The following is an 18,302-nucleotide window of genomic DNA, read 5'->3' as shown; positions in this document are numbered from 1 at the left end:
CCTTGCTGGAGTCCAGAAGGCATCCTGGTGGTGCACAGTAAAGGGTCTCATCTTACTGGAAAGTACAGCTTTCTCTGCCCCTCACCACCCCCAACATTTGTAATCCGGATTCTAAACCACATGTAGCCATGCCGAACGTGGTGTGTGTGTGTGTGTGTGTGTGTGTGTGTGTGTGTTTTCTTTTCCCTGAGATTGTCAAACGTTTGTAGCTAATTATCAGTTGGAGTCAGTGTAACAAAACCTGCCTTTCTAGGCTGGATTTGATTAAAATGCCTCTGCTATCAGCCCGGGGCTGCGGTAAGTGTGAGTGTGTGCAGTGGGGTTTTCCTTCCCCTCCGAGGAAAGCCCCGCCAAGCTTTCTAAGCCCAGGCTATTAACTGGAACGGCAAAGCCTTACCGAAAGCACTATCGCTTCCGCTTTAAGAAACAATGAACTATTTCCTGGCATTTCCATTCGGAAGGCTTCGGGGGCTGTGAAGGGAAAACATGGACTATAGGATAAATTTGCTCAGGAAAGAACACCTTCCCTGCAGGCTTCAGTGAAGGCTCGGAGAAAATTCAGAGACCTCAGATTCACTCAGCCTCTGAGGATTCGGCTCCAGAGGTAAGTGGGTGGGGCAGACTAAAAGACTGCTAATGCCCTCCGTGTCTTCTGACCCTTGGCACTTAGAACTGCTTTGAGGGGTGGTGGGGCGGGAGGGAGAGCCCTGAGGTCACCTTCCTCCCACAGATCATGTGCTGGGAGAGGCAGATGGGAAGGAGAGGGGGAGAGCAGTTGTGTCCTAGCACGTCCTTACGACTTCTGAGTATAATCCATGGAAAATTCTAGAAGGTGGGATTAGACCCCCCCCCCCCCCAGATGGAACCTATCCCCTGACCTGCATCGCTCTCATGGCTCAGCACCATCTCTCCTGCCGTCCCTGCCCATACGGCCATCCCTTCCTCGACTTTTTAACTCCACTGCCTCCCCATCTTCTTCACAGCACAATTTCAAAGCAGGTACGGCCCCTGCACTCTGTCAGCCTGCAGTCCGGCTTCTCCCACCGCCTCTCCCCTGAAACTGCCAAGAATCCCCAGGTACCTTCCCCTGGCCACGCCCTAGAAAACCCTTTTCAGTAATGACGGCGGTTGACCTTTCTGCTGTAAGTATTTTCACCCTGGTGTTTCTTTCCACCAAGGATGTGATGGTGATGTCTCCTTCTGTTTCCACAATCAGCTCTTTCTGTTTACTGGCCCTTTAAATGCAGGCTCACCACGGGATTCCAACCGTACTGTTCTCTGAGAGGAGTTTTCGTATTTGTAAGAGGACAGTGACACAGATGAGACGGTACAACCTCTCCCTTGAAGGCTACAATGCGCACTCGGAGAAACCCAGACATCACAAAAACTCACCTCACTCTCTACAAATCTGACTCGAGATTTCTCTTCCTTGTAGGCTAAAAGCCCGCTAATGCGTGTTTGTGGCTTCTGATCCTTGGCACAGACAACTGCTTCTGGGAGCTCCTAAAGAAGTTAAACAGAAAGTTACCATTTGACTTCACATCTTTTACTCCTAGCTATATATCCAAGAGAAATTTTAAAAATACATTATCAGAAAAGTTTGTATATAATGTTTGGCTATGAGACACCATAGCAAAAGGGCAGAAACAGCACAAATGCCCATCAGGTGACAAATGGGCAAACAAGATGTTATATATGCACACAAAGGGATGTTATTATTCAGCCATAGAAGGAGGTGAAGAGATTCATGTGACAGCATGAATGAAGTCAGCCACAAAAGACTCCACAGTGTGTGTGATTCCATTCACGTGAACTGTACAGAATGGGACCATCTACAGAGATAGAAGATTCATAGCGGTCTAGGAACGGGGCAGATGGGGGACTGGGGACGACGGCTATTTTAGCCCAGCTGCGCTGCTCTAACACAATGGGTGACAGTAAAAGCACCAACATTTGCATCTTGCAATTCTGGAGGCTGGGAAGACCTCTCGCACTTGTTCCTGGTAAAAGCTTTCTCTGCTTCCAAGATGGCAGCCTGTGGTGGCGCCCTCACATGGTGGCAGGTGGAAGGGCAAGGGGGGAAGCTCTGAAGCTGCTTGTATAGGGCAACGGTTGGTTCATGAAGGTGGAGCTCTCCCGACCAAATTACTTCCTCAGAGCTCCACCTGTTCAGACCGTCACACTGGGCATTGAGCTTACCATGCACGTGGGAGAGGATGCTGCACTCAAACCACAGCAACAGCTAAAGCTTACGAATTTTCATTCGTGAGCAATGAAAAAATTCTAAAATTGACTGTGGTGACGATGATTCCTCAACTCTGTGAATGTGCTAATAACCACTGAATTGTATACTTTAAATAGGTGAGTGGTAACTCAGTAAAGCCAAGACCAAGAAGAGAAAAGGAAGAGGAGGAGGAGGAGGGGGTACACTTACTTCATCAAAGGTTTGGGGAAGAGCTACAGGGAAAAGCATGAGTAGTAACTAGCTGGTAGGTATCCGGTAACTGCTAGAGAGTGGGTGTGGTCATTATGCTTTCTTTAGTTACATTTTATGGTCAAAGTCTCTTTCAGTGCAACAAACAGAAACTTCCATAAACAGGAAAGCAGAGTGGAATTTCAAAAACTGACAGAATTCAAGGGCTGTAAAGCACAAGAAAATGTACTTTCCTACACTCATCTATGATACCACTTCATGATAAAAATACTTTAATACCGTCATCATGGGCTGAATTGAGTTTAGCTCTTATTAAGTATTTGCAGTGCTGACAACTAACCCATTCAAGCAGGAAATTGGACAACAGAAGCTTTCCCCTTTTGTACTTCTTTGTTGGGGAGGGGAGGAGAGGGGAGGGGAGAGCTGCAGGCAGCAGCTTAACCAGCTACACACAGCGCCACCCCAGCTTCCTTCTAACGCGCACCCTGGGAGGCAGCAGATGATGGTTCAAGTACTTGGGTCCCTACTACCCACGTGGGAGACCTGGATTGAGTTCCTGGCTCCTGGCTCTTAGCTTGGAAACGTTTGGACATTTGGGGAATGAAACAGTGGACGGGAATCTCTCTGTCTCTGTCTCATTGAATCTCTTTGCCTCTCAAGTCAATAAAACAAGTAAATGTTTTTAAAGAGTGATTTTGTGAACTTGATGTCAGTAATAGCAGCTTAGATGTGAAAAAAGAGAACTCAGAGATCTTTTTGGAGTGGTTGTTAAAAGACCCCAACCATTACAGCCACTGAGAGTGAAAATATAGGAAAGAGGGCCGGCACCGCGGCTCACTTGGCAAATCCTCCACCTGCGGTGCCATTGGGGCGCCGGATTCTGTCCTGCTTGCCCCTCTTCCAGGCCAGCTCTCTGCTGTGGCCCGAGAAGGCAATGGAGGATGGCCCAAGTGCTTGGGCCCTGTACCTGCATGGGAGACCAGGAGGAAGTACCTGGCTCCTGGCTTTGGATCAGCGCAGCGCCAGCCATAGAGGCCACTTGGGGGGTGAACCAAAGGAAAAGGAAGGCCTTTCTGTCTCTCTCTCTCTCTCACTGTCTAACTCTGCCTGTCAAAAAAAAAAAAAAAAAAAAAGAAAGAAAATATAGGAAAGAATCATTGTTTCCTTTGGAGTTTATTCCTTGCCTATGAGACATTTACCTAAACTTCCTATGTCCTCTCTGTCAGATGAAAAGAATGACGTCTTGCCCTAGTGGACGTGGGCTGCGTGTGCTGAGTCACGTTCAGTTATAGTATGCATCGCCTGGCTGGCTTTGACGGTGTTGGGCAGATGGCCTCAGCTGCACATTGCCCACGGGGTGGCTGCAGTCAAGATGGCGCCCCCTCCTGGGTGGCCCACACCCAAGGACTGTTCGACATGGAACATAAAGGCTCGGCCATCTGGGTCCTACTGCGGACAACCTGAAGGATTACTCCAGCTTGAGAGCTCCCAGTGGGTGAGTCAAGGGTCAGTGGGCCAGCACCACAGCTGGACTCTACTTCTGCCCCTACTGCTTCCTACCGACACTTCCTCAGGCGTTGGTCCCCAGAGTACTCCCTAAGGAACATTTTGTGTGCTAATGCCTATCTCAGACTGTGTTTACCAAGGAATCCACTCTGTGCCACGTGTATTACTAAAGACGTACAACTTAGATTGTAGATGTGTACGACTGAAATGAGGGAGTACTAATTCAGTTTCTGATGTTTAGACTGATGCACTAGAAGCATTTTAATTATGGGTGTTGACCAAAGGGATATTCTTGTTTTCTATTGCTGCAAAGCAAATCACCTGAAAATTTAGTATTTTTTTAAAGATTATTTATTTATTTATTTGACAGGTAGAGTTACAGACAGTGAGAGAGACAGAGAGAAAGGTCTTCCTTTTTCTTCCGTTGATTCACTCCCCAAATGGCCGCCACAGTTGGAACTATGCCGATCCAAAGCCAGGAGCCAGGTGCCTCCTCCTGGTCTCCCATGTGGGTGCAAGCGCCCAAGCACTTGGGACATCCTCCACTGCACTCCCGGGCCACAGCAGAGAGCTGGACTGGAAGAGGAGCAGCCGGGATTAGAACCCGGTGCCCATATGGGATGCTGGCGCCGCAGGCGGAGGATTAACCCAGTGAGCCATGGAGCCAGCCCCTAAAATTTAGTATCTTTAAACAGCTATTTATTTTCTCATAACTGTGTGACTGACCACGTGGTTCTTCTGTTTTGAGCAGTAATGGCTAAGGTACTAGAAGGGCTGAACAGTCCATGTGTCTCATTCACATAGCAGCAGACAGTGCCAGTCTCTGCCAGTTTCCTCACCTGGGGCATCATCCAGGGCTTCGGTTCTTCTCCTCGTGGACTTGGCCATATGATGGGGCTGCTTGGACTTGCGCACAACACGGCATCTGAGTTCTAGAGAGATCATTGCAAGTTGGCAAGGCTAATGTATAAGCACTCATCAAGCATCCACTCCCATCATGCTTATCAATATCCCAGTGGTCAAAGCCAGTTGCATGGCCAAACCCAGGGTCAGAGTTGGAGGGGCTGACATAAAGGCTTGAATGCTGAGAATCCCAGTTTATTGACCACCACCAACATAACAGGCTTTATGAAGAAGTATTAGGGCAAGGTTCTGAGAAACCAGAGAGCATTTTTCTTCTCCTGTTATCAGTTATTTTTTCTTCAGTACCTTATCTGTAGAACACTTGTAAGCCATAGAAGATAAAGTTACTCATCCAACATCAGCATAAATTCTTAACTCTTTTAGCTGCTAGAAATATTTCACAGAGATAAACCTGTATCTGGCTTGTAGGAGCTTGTGGTCCTATCAGAGAGATGCGTTTGCAAGCATGCAATTACAAGACAATGTGCACGACAACAAACATGTATACCTTCAAGGTAAAAATGGGATACCAGAGGAGAGAGTACATAAGTCTGCTGGAGGGAGAAAAAGGAGATATTTTCCAACTAAACAAGCAGAAAAAGAACAGCCTAGTTAGGATGAAACAGCATATTCTGGTGGCAGTCTGTTAGAATTATAGCATAAAGTGTGTGTGTGTGTGTGAGAGAGAGAGAGAGAGAGAGAAGGACAGGTATGTGGAACCCAGAACAAGAAGAATCTGGCTTCGCATGCTACATGTTTCAGGTCCCCCCATCACACTATGTTGAATGGGGATCCATGAAAACTGCATCAGAGGAACAGGAAGACGGGGTTGGTGCGTACACAGATTGGCTCACTCACATCAGCTCTGTGGTTGACGTTGCCAGTTTTCATTCTTGCAGCTCAACTCAGTGCTTCCGTCCACACCCACAGAAGAACAATTCCCTCCACAAAACTTGAATGAGAGATGCAGGATTTTGCTGTGTTTGTAGAGAAATGTAGACTTTTGACTACAGAAACGGAAGGCACCTTGGGTGAGACCGGGGAGGAAGCCACATTTCAGGGTGGACAGGATTTCAGTCCCCAGATCCCTAACCCTGAGTCCCTCCCCTGGCTGCCTGCAGAGTTCCCATCTTTCTCCGGGGCCTTTCCCTGCAAAGCCTGGCTCTAGAGTCACGCTCAGGAATCATGCATCCCACCAGCCTCCTCGCTTCCCCTTTCTCATGCAGGACAACTGAGCAATTGTCTAGCGCTGTCAATCCCATTGCTTCCCTCAGCAAAGAAAGACCTGCCAATATCTACTTCTTCATGTACCCTGAAAGACATCAAGGAAAACTAATTACATAAATCAGTTGTCAGTATACAATCCTGATGTATCTTTACTGTGTCACTTTGGAAATCATATGAAGAACTGATCAGGTTGAGGTGGTGTCAGACCAAATACAGAAAGACCAAGAGGGCCGGCGCCGCGGCTCAATAGGCTAATCCTCCGCCTGTGGTGCCGGCACAGGGGTTCTAGTCCCGGTCGGGGTGCCAGATTCTGTCCCGGTTGCCCCTCTTCCAGGCCAGCTCTCTGCTGTGGCCCAGGAGTGCTGTGGAGGATGGCCCAAGTGCTTGGGCCCTGCACCCCATGGGAGACCAGGAGAAGCACCTGGCTCCTGGCTCCTGCCTTCGGATCAGCGCGATGCGCCAGCTGCAGCGCGCCGGCCGAGGCAGCCATTGGAGGGTGAACCAACGGCAAAGGAAGACCTTTCTCTCTGTCTCTCTCTCTCACTGTCCACTCTGCCTGTCAAAAAATAAAAATTAAAAATAAAAATTAAAAAAAAGAAAGACCAAGAGGGTCTTTATTGAGGAAGGAATTACATTAGCTTAAGAAAATTACAGGGAGAGCATGAGATAGGGGCTGAGAGAGAAGTGGAAGACACAGGTATGATAGTAAGAAGGAGATGGAATCCAGTGCACTTGGCCATGAATTTAACTGTCACTGAAAAATAGACGTGTTGCTTCCTCAAGTAGGGTAAGATTTGCTAGGAGCTGGGACCATCTGCTGAGACAGTCATAGGAAAAGAGGTGACAGCACGACAGGGAATTGAGCAATGGGTTGCTCTGGTGTTGCTCTCAACTTCACAGATCAGCCATATTGAATGCATCAAGTCTGACAATAAATAATGAGACTGATTTTTGGAAACACCAGGTCTCAGACTTCCAAACAGGCATAGGACCCTAAGTCACCATGGGCGACTGTCAGTTACTCCAACAATTCTGCCTTTGTCGAACCCTTTGGCTTCTGCATTTGGAACCAGGATATGAGACACCCAATAGTCTGGTCTCAAGACTTGATGGTGACTTTTTATTTTTCCTCTGGATAGCTTTAACCACCATGAACATCCAAACTGCTTTCCAGACACCAGGACCACACCTTCAACCAAGGAAAATAACTGGGGACGTTAGAACAGAAGATCCTCATCTGAGGTTCATGGTCGGAAAAACAGCCCTAGCTGCAGCAGCAGACTTGTCACAAAGAGACGTCAGTCAGAGTCCGTCCTGCCTGGCTCTTCATTTTCAACTTCCTGAACACACACATCATCAGAACCTGATCCATGCAAGTTCGCCAGGTGTGACACTTCATCCTTCGGATGGGAGAAGCTAAAGCGGCTCAGAGAGACTAAGGAAGGAGCTGGGAGGGCTGGAAATAGCTTCCTTAAAAAGCGCCACTGCGGGTTTCCAAGAGCCTGAAACCGGCTTTCCTGTAGTAACTTCATTTCCACTTGAGAATCTGCTTGGACCAGGGAAAGGAGGATATTTTAGAGCAATAAAATTTCACAGACAGGCCAAATAAGTCCAGTGTGGCCTGAGCAGACACTTCTTATTAAAACAAAACAAAAAAAATAACAGTGTGTGCTATTAGTGATTATATTAATTATAGGCAAGTCAAGCTATTAGTGTGATACCAGACAAATAAAGTTTGCTCACTTAGTATTAAATAAACACTCAGGACAATTATGGGGATTTGTTTTTGTTTTATATTCTATTTTGTTTTCTTAAGAGGCAGAGACACAAAGACAGGGTTCAAATCCATTGGCTCCTTCCCCAAATGCTGTGCAGTAGCCCCAGGGCCAGGGGCCAAAGTTGGTAGCCTGAAAATCAACACTCCCACGTGAGTGGTGAGGACTCCGTTGGGGTATGCTAGAATCAGGAGCAGAGCTGGGACTCTTGGAACTCAAACCCATGCACTCCAAAATGGGATGCGGGCATCTTAACCACCAGGCAAATACCCACCCCATGCTGTTGTTGCTGTGTAATGGAAAAACAGTGCATAGGCCAGCCATAGATCCTATTGCTTCCCCAAAGACTGCTAATTTCAGATGCTGCCCCTTATTGATTTCACAGATCTGTACAGTCCTTGCTATGTCCTAGACAGTGTAGTGAGCAGCATGCACACAAGAGGATACTTTAGAAAAATAAAAGACAAATGCAATTAAAAGATAAATTTATTTGGTACAAAAAGATCTGAAATCCATGCATAGATTTTTTTCATAAGATGCATTTTGAAGGAACTCGTTGAAGCCTTATGGATGGATTTCAAAACTTTTTGCACCAAAATACTTTTATTTGTTTAACTATATTTTTCTATGAACTTCTTTGAAGTACCCTCATACTATTTACTTAGCCCAGGTACCAATCTCGTAAGCTAGATATTCTTATTTTTAATCTGTATTTTACAGATAAGAAACTGAGACACAGAGAGATTAAATAACATATCTAAGGTCATTCAGCTACTAAGTGGTAGACTTTACTCTCCACAACCATAATTTCCTGCTTTTTGAAATTCAACTTTGGCAGCCTTTTCTCCTGGTGTGTGTGTGCATTGTGTATGTGTGTGTGTGTGTATGTGTGTGTGTGGTTTTATTTGTGTATTTGAGAGGCAAAGAGACAAAGACAGCTCCTATCCATTGGCTTACTACTCAAATGCCTGCAACAGCTGGGGCGTGGCCAGAGCTACAGCTAAGAGCTGGGATCACAATCCAGTTCTCCCATACTGGGGGCAGGGACCCAGTCATCTGAGCCATCACTGCTGCCTCCCAGATCTGCATGTCTGGGAAGCTGGCGTAAGGAACTGGAACCAGGCATTGAACCCATGTGCTCCAATGTGCAATGCAGGCATCTTAACTGCTAGACTAAACACCGACTCCTCACCCAGGTCTTTTTCATAGTGGACCAAGAATAAATTGAACCTCTGACTTCCTTAGACTGAAGAGTCAAGACAGAATAACATGAAATAAAAGCATGCTTTATCAGAGCTGCAAACGCCTTGGCTGGTGATCACCAGCAAACACATTGTCAAATTTTTCATTTCTTTGAATAAACTTGACTTCCAGAACAGTTTTAGTTTTACAGAAAAATTGGAAAAATAGTACAGAGATTTCCATTATACCCCGCATCCAGTTTCATTTTTAACATCTTATATCAGTTATGGTAGTATTGCTACTACTACTGAGCCAGTGCTCATAAATTAACTAAAACTCATGCTTTAATCACAAATTCTTAGTTTGTACTAAAAGTCCTCTTCCTGTTTCAGGATCTCATCCAGCACAGCACATTAGGCTTTTGTTCCTCTTGATGGTGTTCCTCAGACTTTCTTGTTTTTGATGACCTTGACAATTTTTTTTTAATTTTTTATTTTTATTTATTTATTTGACAGGCAGAGTGGACAGTGAGAGAGAGACAGCGAGAAAGGTCTTCCTTTTGCCATTGGTTCACCCTCCAATGGCCACCACGGCTGGCGCACCGCGCTGATCCGATGGCAGGAGCCAGGTGCTTCTCCTGGTCTCCCATGGGGTGCAGGGCCCAAGGACTTGGGCCATCCTCCACTGCACTCCCTGGCCACAGCAGAGAGCTGGGCTGGAAGAGGGGCAACCGGGACAGAATCCGGCGCCCGGACTGGGACTAGAACCCGGTGTGCTGGTGCCGCAAGGCGGAGGATTAGCCTAGTGAGCCGCGGCGCTGGCCTGATGACCTTGACAATTTTAAAGAGCATGGGTCAATGATTTTGTAGAATGTCCTTCAGTAAGGTTAAAGATGTTGTTAGATTAGACCAGATGGGGTATTCTCTGATGAAGACTACTAAGGTAAAGTTCCATTTGCATTACATGAGACCAAGGGTATATGTTATCAACATGACTATCCCTGCTGAGGTGGCCCTTGATCCCCTGGCTGACAGTTCCAAGACCTGTGTCATACCTGGGTCTGGTTCTGATGCATAGTTTGTCTCTTTACACTGTGCATTTCCCCTTTCTCTTAGCATGTCATGTAGTTTTTTTTAGATAATTAGATAGCTGTATCAGTGAATAGGAAATAAGGTAAATAGGGCTCTAGTGTAAGCTTGCATGTTAATTTGGTTACAGGTTGGGCTGTGTTTACTTTTGCTGTAGCTATAGGTATAATGAGCTTCGAATTCCCATAGAATCCTTGTTTTGTGCTCTTTGGGCTTTCCTGATAATTATTCAGATTTAAGGATAGTGGCTTCCCTTACAACCTGATCTCTGTGATGAGTCTAAGGAAAGCCATAGATGTTCAATTATTCAGCTTTCTTCTTATTATAGAGATGGGAGTGACAACTTGAAAGCACTTCCCATGCTGGAACTAATACCACAAGACTTCCCCACAATTTTCAGAGCAGAAACCATTTTTCAGATGGAATCTTAGGGAACCAGAGTGCATCTTATCACTGCAAAGCCCAATGCAAGCATTAAGTGTTGAAGAATTTCGCTTCTACACTTCCTGATCCCACTGAGTGTCAGGAGCACCCTCTCCTTTCCCATGCTGTCTCAAGGGATTGGCAAGAGTCCTGGGTCATTAAAAAATAGTACATCCAAGTGGGGATGGATCAGCAGAATCTCAGGGCATGAGCAGAGACTTTTCAGCTGGAAAACCCAACAGAAGCAGTGAGACCAGTGGTGGAGATCATCCCAGACAGCAATGGGAAGAGTGGCTCCTGTGGTTTCTCCCCCCGTGAGGATGCTACTCATTGCTCATTAAATAGGGACAGACGATCTGCAGGCAATGGCTTGGGATCTCATAAAGCTCCCAGGTGTGGGGCAGACTGACCTCTGACCTCTTGTCTTTTCTATGTGCCTCTCCATATCCCTAACTGGCAAGTTTTGTCCTTTGTCTAGAACCCCAAAGATAGCCTTCAAGACCATGCCCCATTCTCATTCTTCAGTCCATTCCCCTGTGGACGATGGAGCAAGGAGTCTTGGAATTCCTCTAACTGCTGCAACTCATGTTTTATAAAATCCCTATTCGCTTCCAGTGTTCTAACTATTAAGGATATTTTTTCTTTTGAAAAAATTTGGCATCATGAAGCAAAGTCTTTGGCTTTCTAAACTAATATTTCTGGTATGATCTTTGACATCCTAAAGTTAAAATGCAAACAGTTTCTTTTAATTTCTTCTGTCCTATTCTCAATGGGACTGGATGTTTCTAACTCATTAAGGAGATAGTCATGGGTTCCTACCAACAAGAAAACAATGATAGCAACTTTAGGGTATGTTTTCTCTTTGCCCTTCTGGATTTCGTGTGTGTGTGTGCGCACATGCACACATACTCACAAGCTCTGAGTATGACATACGCAAGGAGCCCTGAAGTCATCGGCCCCTCTCTACAACCCCACCTACTGTACCCAACCCCCCCCCCTCCAACCTTTGTGCTGGAGAAATTTGTCATTTCTGTGAAACTGAGACCCTGGACCTGCACTGGCCTAAAATAACCAACACTATTGCTGACTGTTTTCCCCATAATGACCTATAGGTAATTTTATATTATTATAATAAAAGTAGTATGGCTGACACTCCTACCCCTGTCTTATACCTGCTGCCATGGTATTTCTGAAACTTCCAAGACAAAGAAATGGGTGGTATTCAAACGTCACCTGCTTTGAGTATTTCTTTAAACTCCACCCAGACACCAACCCCTATGCCTCTAGACCATATCATACAAGGGATGACCCTGAACCTCATTCTTGAGCGTGTCCTCACTTACTCCGCAGTATGCACTTGCACTTGGCTAACGAAAAAATCTTGTTCCTCTGCTAACCTTTCACTACATCCTTGAATTCTTTCTTACTTCAGACAAGAACCTGGATGCACCCATTCCACAACATCTGGAAGGGATCAAAGGATGCAGAGCCCTGCACACTGAGCCTTCCCCACAATCCACCCGTTGACTGAATCCACTCTTAGAAAAGGGAGCACGCTGAATCCTGAGTCACTTCTGAGCTCTCTTCTTCCTTGCCCTGTCCACAGCACCGGCCACAGCTCATCACTTCCTCTTCCCCGAAAGCTTTTCCGCTCAGTGTTCAGAAAACCACTTTCTCAACCTTCCCCTCTCACAGGTTGCTCCTTCTCAGCCTCCTTTCCTGGGTTCTCCCCTTCTCTTCTGTCACTACATGGTGCTGTGTCCCAGGGCCCTGTTTTCCTCTGCACACACTCATTCCCTGATCAGTCTCCTTCCCTGACACAGCCTTCCACACCACCTCTATTCTGATGGCCCAGATCGCTTCTCCTAATTCCAGACTCACAGACCAAAGACCACACTTCCTCTTGCTATTGAACTTGACACGTGCCAAACCAAAACCCTCCCCTCCCTCTCATACACACTCCCCAACCCGTGAATTCCGCACCCCTGCTAACTGCCGATCTATTTTTCTTGCTTCCTTTTCCTCTCACCCCACACGTCATCCATCAGCCATTCTCATCGGTATTTTCCACCTCTGAGTGTTTCTCTCACAGTTCTCACCCTGGTCTGAGCCACCACCAGTTCTGATCTGGCTTTGGTAAGAGTTTAATAATTGATCTCCTGAGTGCCCCCTTGACAATCTGCATCCTATTTGCCGTGCTTTGAAATCAAAGTCGGATCTTGTAATTCTTTTTCTCTAGATTCTCCAGTGACTTCCAATCATCCTGCGAGGGTTCCAAGGTATCCGTGGTCACATGCTCGTGCACTCGTAAGCTTCTAGTTCCTGCCACTCTGCACCTGACCCCATGCCAGCCCTGCTGGCTCTTCCTTCTGCCTGGAGAACACCACCTTCCATCTCTGCACGGCTCCCTCCCTGATTCCCGCACATCCCACGTGACTTACCACCCCACTGGGAGTTCTTCCACGGCCACCTGACTTAACGCAGCACCACTGTCTCCCTGTGTGCCTCACAGCTAATTTTTCTTCCCAGCACTTCCCATGACATGACAAAAATTTGTGTTTCCTGACTATCTCCCCTTTGAGAAAAGCAGCAAGAACAGTCACTTCACTTTTTTCCTTTGCTCTATTCCTGATGTCTTAGAACAAGGCCTGCCACACAGTAGGAGCTTTGTAAACAATGAATTAATAAATCTTCTGACGAGGCCCGTACAACACTTCCAGGAAACCCATAAGCCTCCAATCCCACTCTCCTATCTTATGGATCAGAACGTAAGGCCCAAAGAGATAAGCAACTTGGTAAGGTCACTCAGAGGTCAATGTCAGGGCAAGCCCAGACTCTGGGTCTCCTATTTCTCAATGCTATCCTCTTCCTATCTGTGTCCCAGTGATGGGGGAAGGAATGGATGTCAGGTCATGTCTAGGTCATGTTACATACGGAAGTTGTGCCTCAAGAGGTTATCTTAATAACCTGAAGGCAGAGAGGTCAGACGGGAGGCTGAGGACCACCCCCCCACACACACACCCCCCACCCCACCTTAGCGACCAGGATGGTCAAGAGGAAAGACCAACTCCGGGGGATTCTGTGAAGGAAGACTATTATTGACAAGGTGAACGCGGTGACTAAATGGACAAACAGAAAGAGTGGCAGTGATTTTAAAGAGGAGGGCCCGTGTTTAACTGACCTTTGTAGCCCCCATGCAGGTGTTAGCATATTTTGGGCAGGCCACAAATATTCATTGCTGATGAAGGTACAGGACCACCGTCCATGGTTGTTCTAGAGTCAGACTCTCTACATTAACAACAGGCAGGAACACAAATTTGGAGTCAAATAAACCAGGGCCAAACCTCATTGTTCTTTCTTTCCAACCAGGTAATCGTGGGCAAAAAAACAATTCTTTCTAAACCTCCATTTCACCATCTCTACACTTGGGTAAAGATTGTATGTACAAGGAGTGGTACACACAACTGTGTGTAAAACCGCTCACTTAGCTCAATGCTTGGCATGGGTAAGGCCTTTGATAAACACCCACCTTTATCGCCTATCTCATTGGCTTCTGTCTTCTCTGGAAATCTACGTCCTCTAATTTCAGGATCTGCAACACTGAGTTCCCGGTTCCTCTCCCCTTCCCTCTTTGTACAGGGAGCAAGAGAGCAGATAAGGACTCCTATCATTCAGTCTCCTTCCACCTCTGGGCTTGGAATGGATTTAGCACTCCCGTGGCAGATTTCTCTCAAGGTCTGGGCATCAAGATCAACGCATACATGACATCCATTCCACTCAACAGAATCACCAGAGGAACTTGGGAGCCCAGATGTGAGTTCCAGCCCAGGGCGGGCCTGTGGTTAGTGCTTCGTGTAGGGACACTCACCCCACTTCCATCATTGCATTCAGTTCAGGACACTGACTCAGACACAACAGTCCGAGCCTCAGCGCCAGGCTCAGAGGAGGTAGGCAGGCTTGGTGTTTCCTCCCATTGGAGAGCAGAAAAACTCCACTCCTGTCTTCACAGAAGCAGCCCACATTCACCCTTTACGGATTCCTGCACAGTTCCCATCTGAGGCCTGCCAGCCCCAAAGTTAAGTCTCCTAGACTAAAGGAAAGCGGGGGCTGGAAGAATTTTGGAGGGAGTCCAGTACGGCCTGGGCAAGCCAATCCAAATAATTCAAGTGAGAAAGATGTGCTGGGACCTGTGAGGGCTGTCTAGACGCTCATGAGCACACACAGGTGTGTGTGTGTGTGTGTGTGAGAGAGAGAGAGAGAGAGAGAGACACCCCAAGACCTTGCACTGCACTTGTCCCATATTGAACTTGGGTAGAGGAACATGTCAGTGAGTGTTTGGGTTTGGGCTCCTCCAGAAATGGACCCAGAGAGAAGGATTTCAGAGCAGTTAATTTACTTAGGAGGTGATCCTGGTGGAGAGATGGGAGAGTGGGACAGAGAAGGGGAAGAAGGCAGGAGAGGGTGTACTGTCGGGGCCGCTGGAACTCAGTCATGTGGGGGGACTATCAACACATTGCAGAGATGTCCCAGAATCCCACTCCAGCAGGAAGAGAGATGGGCTGCGGTGGTCATCCCTCAGCTCTCTTCTGTCACTGCCTAGAGGCACATTCAGCCACCACATGTGCTGGCCAAGGTTGCATCCTCCCAGCAGGCAGTCGCTGGCATGCACAGTAAAGCAGTTACAGCGCATGGAGGAGAAAGTCCGGGGTGCATGGACCAGGCAATGGTAATGTCTGTAGCCATTGAGTTAAAATACAAAGTCCCCTACATCACAAGGGTTGACTGTTCAGACTCAGACCATTGAATGATACCCTTGTCCGATGCTGTCTCTTGCTTCCAGGAGTCCCTTCTCAATAGCAACTACAATTGTTGAGTGCCCAGGCAGTAAAAGTACCTCCTGTTATCCTTGTGAAAGCATTAGGAGGTGACTACTACCAACATTATCACTCAAGCTGCATGAATGAAGTAACCAAAGCTCATGGATTGTGTAACGAATAAGGAATGAACCAAGGTTTGGACCCAGACTGTCCAACTCCAGGGTTCTCGTCCTAACCCTCTGTGCCCTCTGGCTGATGTCCCCCACACAGCCAAGGTCAGTGTGCGCATAGGCCAGGGTATCTTGTTTGTTGTCAGAACTGTTTGTTTACAAGCCTGGTGGCCTTCACGGGAGAAGTGGCTTGCTTGCTTGCACCTTGTTTGTTTCCAGCTGGCCTTTGGGAGAGGAGACAGAAGGGAACTGGCACGTGCAGACCTGCTGCATCGTACCTGCCTGTGCCTGCTCCTCTGCCATGCTCAGAGCGGCTCCAGGATCTCCAAGAAGCTGAATGAGGTTCAAAGAAAGGCAGAGCCTTGCCCATACCCCAGTGCTCGGGGAGCCCAGGAGGGATGGGAGGCAAACATGGGCACAGGGTCATCTTCCTGTCAACACCTAGACCAAGGATCTCCTCCTCTAATCGGCCTCACCTGCATCCCATCGCAGGGGAGCCACATTCTTGTTTCTGGTCCTGACACACGTTCTACGCAAACCCAACATTTTATTGCACATCATTGGTCTACAAATACAATACAGAGAGTCCTCTAATAACCTTTGAAGCTCCAATTTAAATAAAACTGTGTTGGTCTTGCATACCAGTTCTAGTCCCAGCTGCTCCGCTTCCGATCCAGCTCCCTGCTAATGTGCCTGGGAAAGAAGTGGAGGATGACCCAAGTGCTTCAGCCCCTGGACCCCCATGGGAGACCTGGAAGAAGCTTCTGACTCCTGGCTTCAGATCAGCGCAGCTACAGTCAATGCGGCCATTTGGGGAGTGAACCATCAGATGGAAGCGCACACACGCTCTCTCTCTCTGCCTTTCAAATAAATAAATAAATATTTAAAAATGTGTGGGACAAATGTAGCAAAATGAGAAGCAAATAAATGAATGAGTGGTGCCTAGGTTCAAATCTCAGCACTGCTACTTTTCCATAAAGGGCTTTGGACTCAGAGAAGCCTGGGTTCACCCACTCCACAATGTGCCATGCACACAGTCAGGCTGGAGGCCTGGATGGTGCTTGCACACCAAGAAACCCTGCTGGGCTGTCCCATGGTTCCCACCCATCGGCTGCCCTGCCCATCAGCCCTGGCTCCTTCTCTTCCTTGCCCTTTGCTTCATTCCAATGAGCTGTAGCACTGAAGCTTCTCTCATCTTCTCCTCCGAAAGTGCTGTCAGCACTAACAGCTGAGTGCACTTCGTTCGCACAGGAATTGATGTTGGTAATGAGAAACTGCTCAACACCCAACATCTAGCTCATCAGCGTCATCAATACAATGCCTAACAGCGCTCTTCGCAGAGTTTTAACAAGTACAGACCTCACAGTCGTTCTGTGAAGTCAGCTGTGAGAACGGCCTCTGCAACTTCGATCGAACTTCTTCACACCAGCCCACCACTGGGGTCTGACATCTCAGAATCTGATGGTCCCTTAAGCAGTGAATCCCTGCTATGGTGCCGTGTGCACAGCAGGTGCTTGGGTGAGGATGTGAATGGAGATCATTCACCTGAGAGGTGCAGGAAACCCTGGAGGAGATGGGAGAGGTAGGCAGGGAAGGGAGGTGACCCGTAAAAGGGTGCCTCATTAGCCAGACACGATCTATGGGCCACAGGCACCCAATCCCATAGGGACCCTGGGAGGTGGAGTAGCAACACGTTTAGGCATTGTCTCACTTTCAAGTGTAGGGCACTGGGCATTCATAAGGAAACTCGCATCAGTCGTTGGTGGGCACTGCTCCCAGGGAATGCCCGCTCCTCTCCACTTCGTCTGGCAGGAAGTGTGCTTTGGGAAAGCCTTCAGGTATAGGGCCAGCGTGGTGGCAGCGCTGTTTAAGCCACTGCTTGTAAGATTCCAGCGTGCCGAACGGAAGTGCCGGTTCAAGTTCCAACTGCTCTGCTTCCAATCCAGCTCTCTCAAACTGCATTTGGAAAGGAGCAGGAAATGGCCCAAGTGCTTGGGCTTCTGCCACCCGTGTGGGTGGTCTGGGAATTCTTGACTCCTGGCTTTGGCCTGGCCCAGCCCTAGCTGTTACAGTCTTTGGGGAGTGAACCAGCAGGTAGAAGATCCCTCCTCTCTCTCTCTCTCCATCTCCCTCCCTCTCCATCTCCCTCCCTCTCTTTCTCTCCCTCCCTCTCTTTCTCTCTCTCTCTCTTTCTTTCTCTCTTTCTCTCTCTCTCTTTCTCTCTCTCTCTGGCTCTCTCTTTCAAATAAGTAAATAAATAAATCCTCATGTAATCCCTTAGGTAAACAGATACAGGGGCCGGCAGAAGTTAGCTAGGTGTGGGTATGTTGAGACTTAAGACCCCACAGACTGGCACCAGCAGCCTCCGCGACAATGCTTTACCGAGGATTGGATGAATGATGGAATAGGACAGTGTCGGCAAGGCGAGGTGAAGACACGGTGGTTTTCACTGGCTCAGCATGACTTTGGGGCTCTCTTGGAGCTTACTGACTCCCCATCCTTCAGGACAACACACAGAACATCCAGGATGTCCGATGTCTTCAGGAGCAAGAAGAAGACGCCTCACAGCACCACAGCATCTCCAAAACCTGGACAGAGTTCTGCTTTCAAATCATGCAACCCTCATGTTACATTTTCTTCCATTCCTGAAAACTTCCATCACAGAATGCCAAGGCTTCTGCAGTAGCTATTAGGAAAACAAAAAGATCTAAAAGGGCATATGCCACCATCTTTGCAGGCTTGCTCACTAGTGAACTCAACCGCAACCCTGACCTTGG

General features: G+C 47.6%; 2 long non-coding RNA genes across 9 annotated transcripts in view; one reads left to right on the top strand and one right to left on the bottom strand.

Moving 5' to 3' along the window:
* The window catches only part of LOC127491089 (uncharacterized), a 145,375-nt gene that overhangs the window by 98,289 nt on the left and 28,784 nt on the right, over positions 1–18,302 (bottom strand). For both annotated transcript variants that reach the window (XR_016217011.1, XR_016217012.1), the window contains exons 2-3: positions 4,780–4,872; positions 1,393–1,503 (exon numbers count right to left, since the gene is read on the bottom strand). This is a non-coding gene — a long non-coding RNA (uncharacterized LOC127491089). The remainder of the gene's footprint in view (positions 1–1,392; positions 1,504–4,779; positions 4,873–18,302) is intronic.
* Positions 314–16,415, top strand: LOC103348410 (uncharacterized). 7 transcript variants are annotated; one of them, XR_016217008.1, is made up of 7 exons: positions 314–604; positions 984–1,142; positions 1,248–1,327; positions 1,436–2,361; positions 3,661–3,929; positions 14,178–14,351; positions 16,171–16,415. It is a non-coding gene; the product is annotated as an uncharacterized LOC103348410 (long non-coding RNA). The 7 variants fall into 7 exon arrangements; XR_011380251.2 differs by lacking the exons at positions 1,248–1,327; positions 14,178–14,351; positions 16,171–16,415 and adding an exon at positions 7,210–7,843 and having other exon boundaries at positions 368–604; positions 984–1,077; positions 1,436–2,489; XR_016217010.1 differs by lacking the exons at positions 1,248–1,327; positions 1,436–2,361 and having other exon boundaries at positions 459–604.

Source organism: Oryctolagus cuniculus, chromosome 11 (genome assembly GCF_051225735.1).
Source record: "Oryctolagus cuniculus isolate XC-2025 breed Fujian yellow rabbit chromosome 11, ASM5122573v1, whole genome shotgun sequence".
NCBI lineage: Eukaryota > Metazoa > Chordata > Mammalia > Lagomorpha > Leporidae > Oryctolagus > Oryctolagus cuniculus.
The sequence above is the reverse complement of the archived record's forward strand: the minus strand, read 5'-3'. Positions and strand labels throughout refer to the sequence as shown.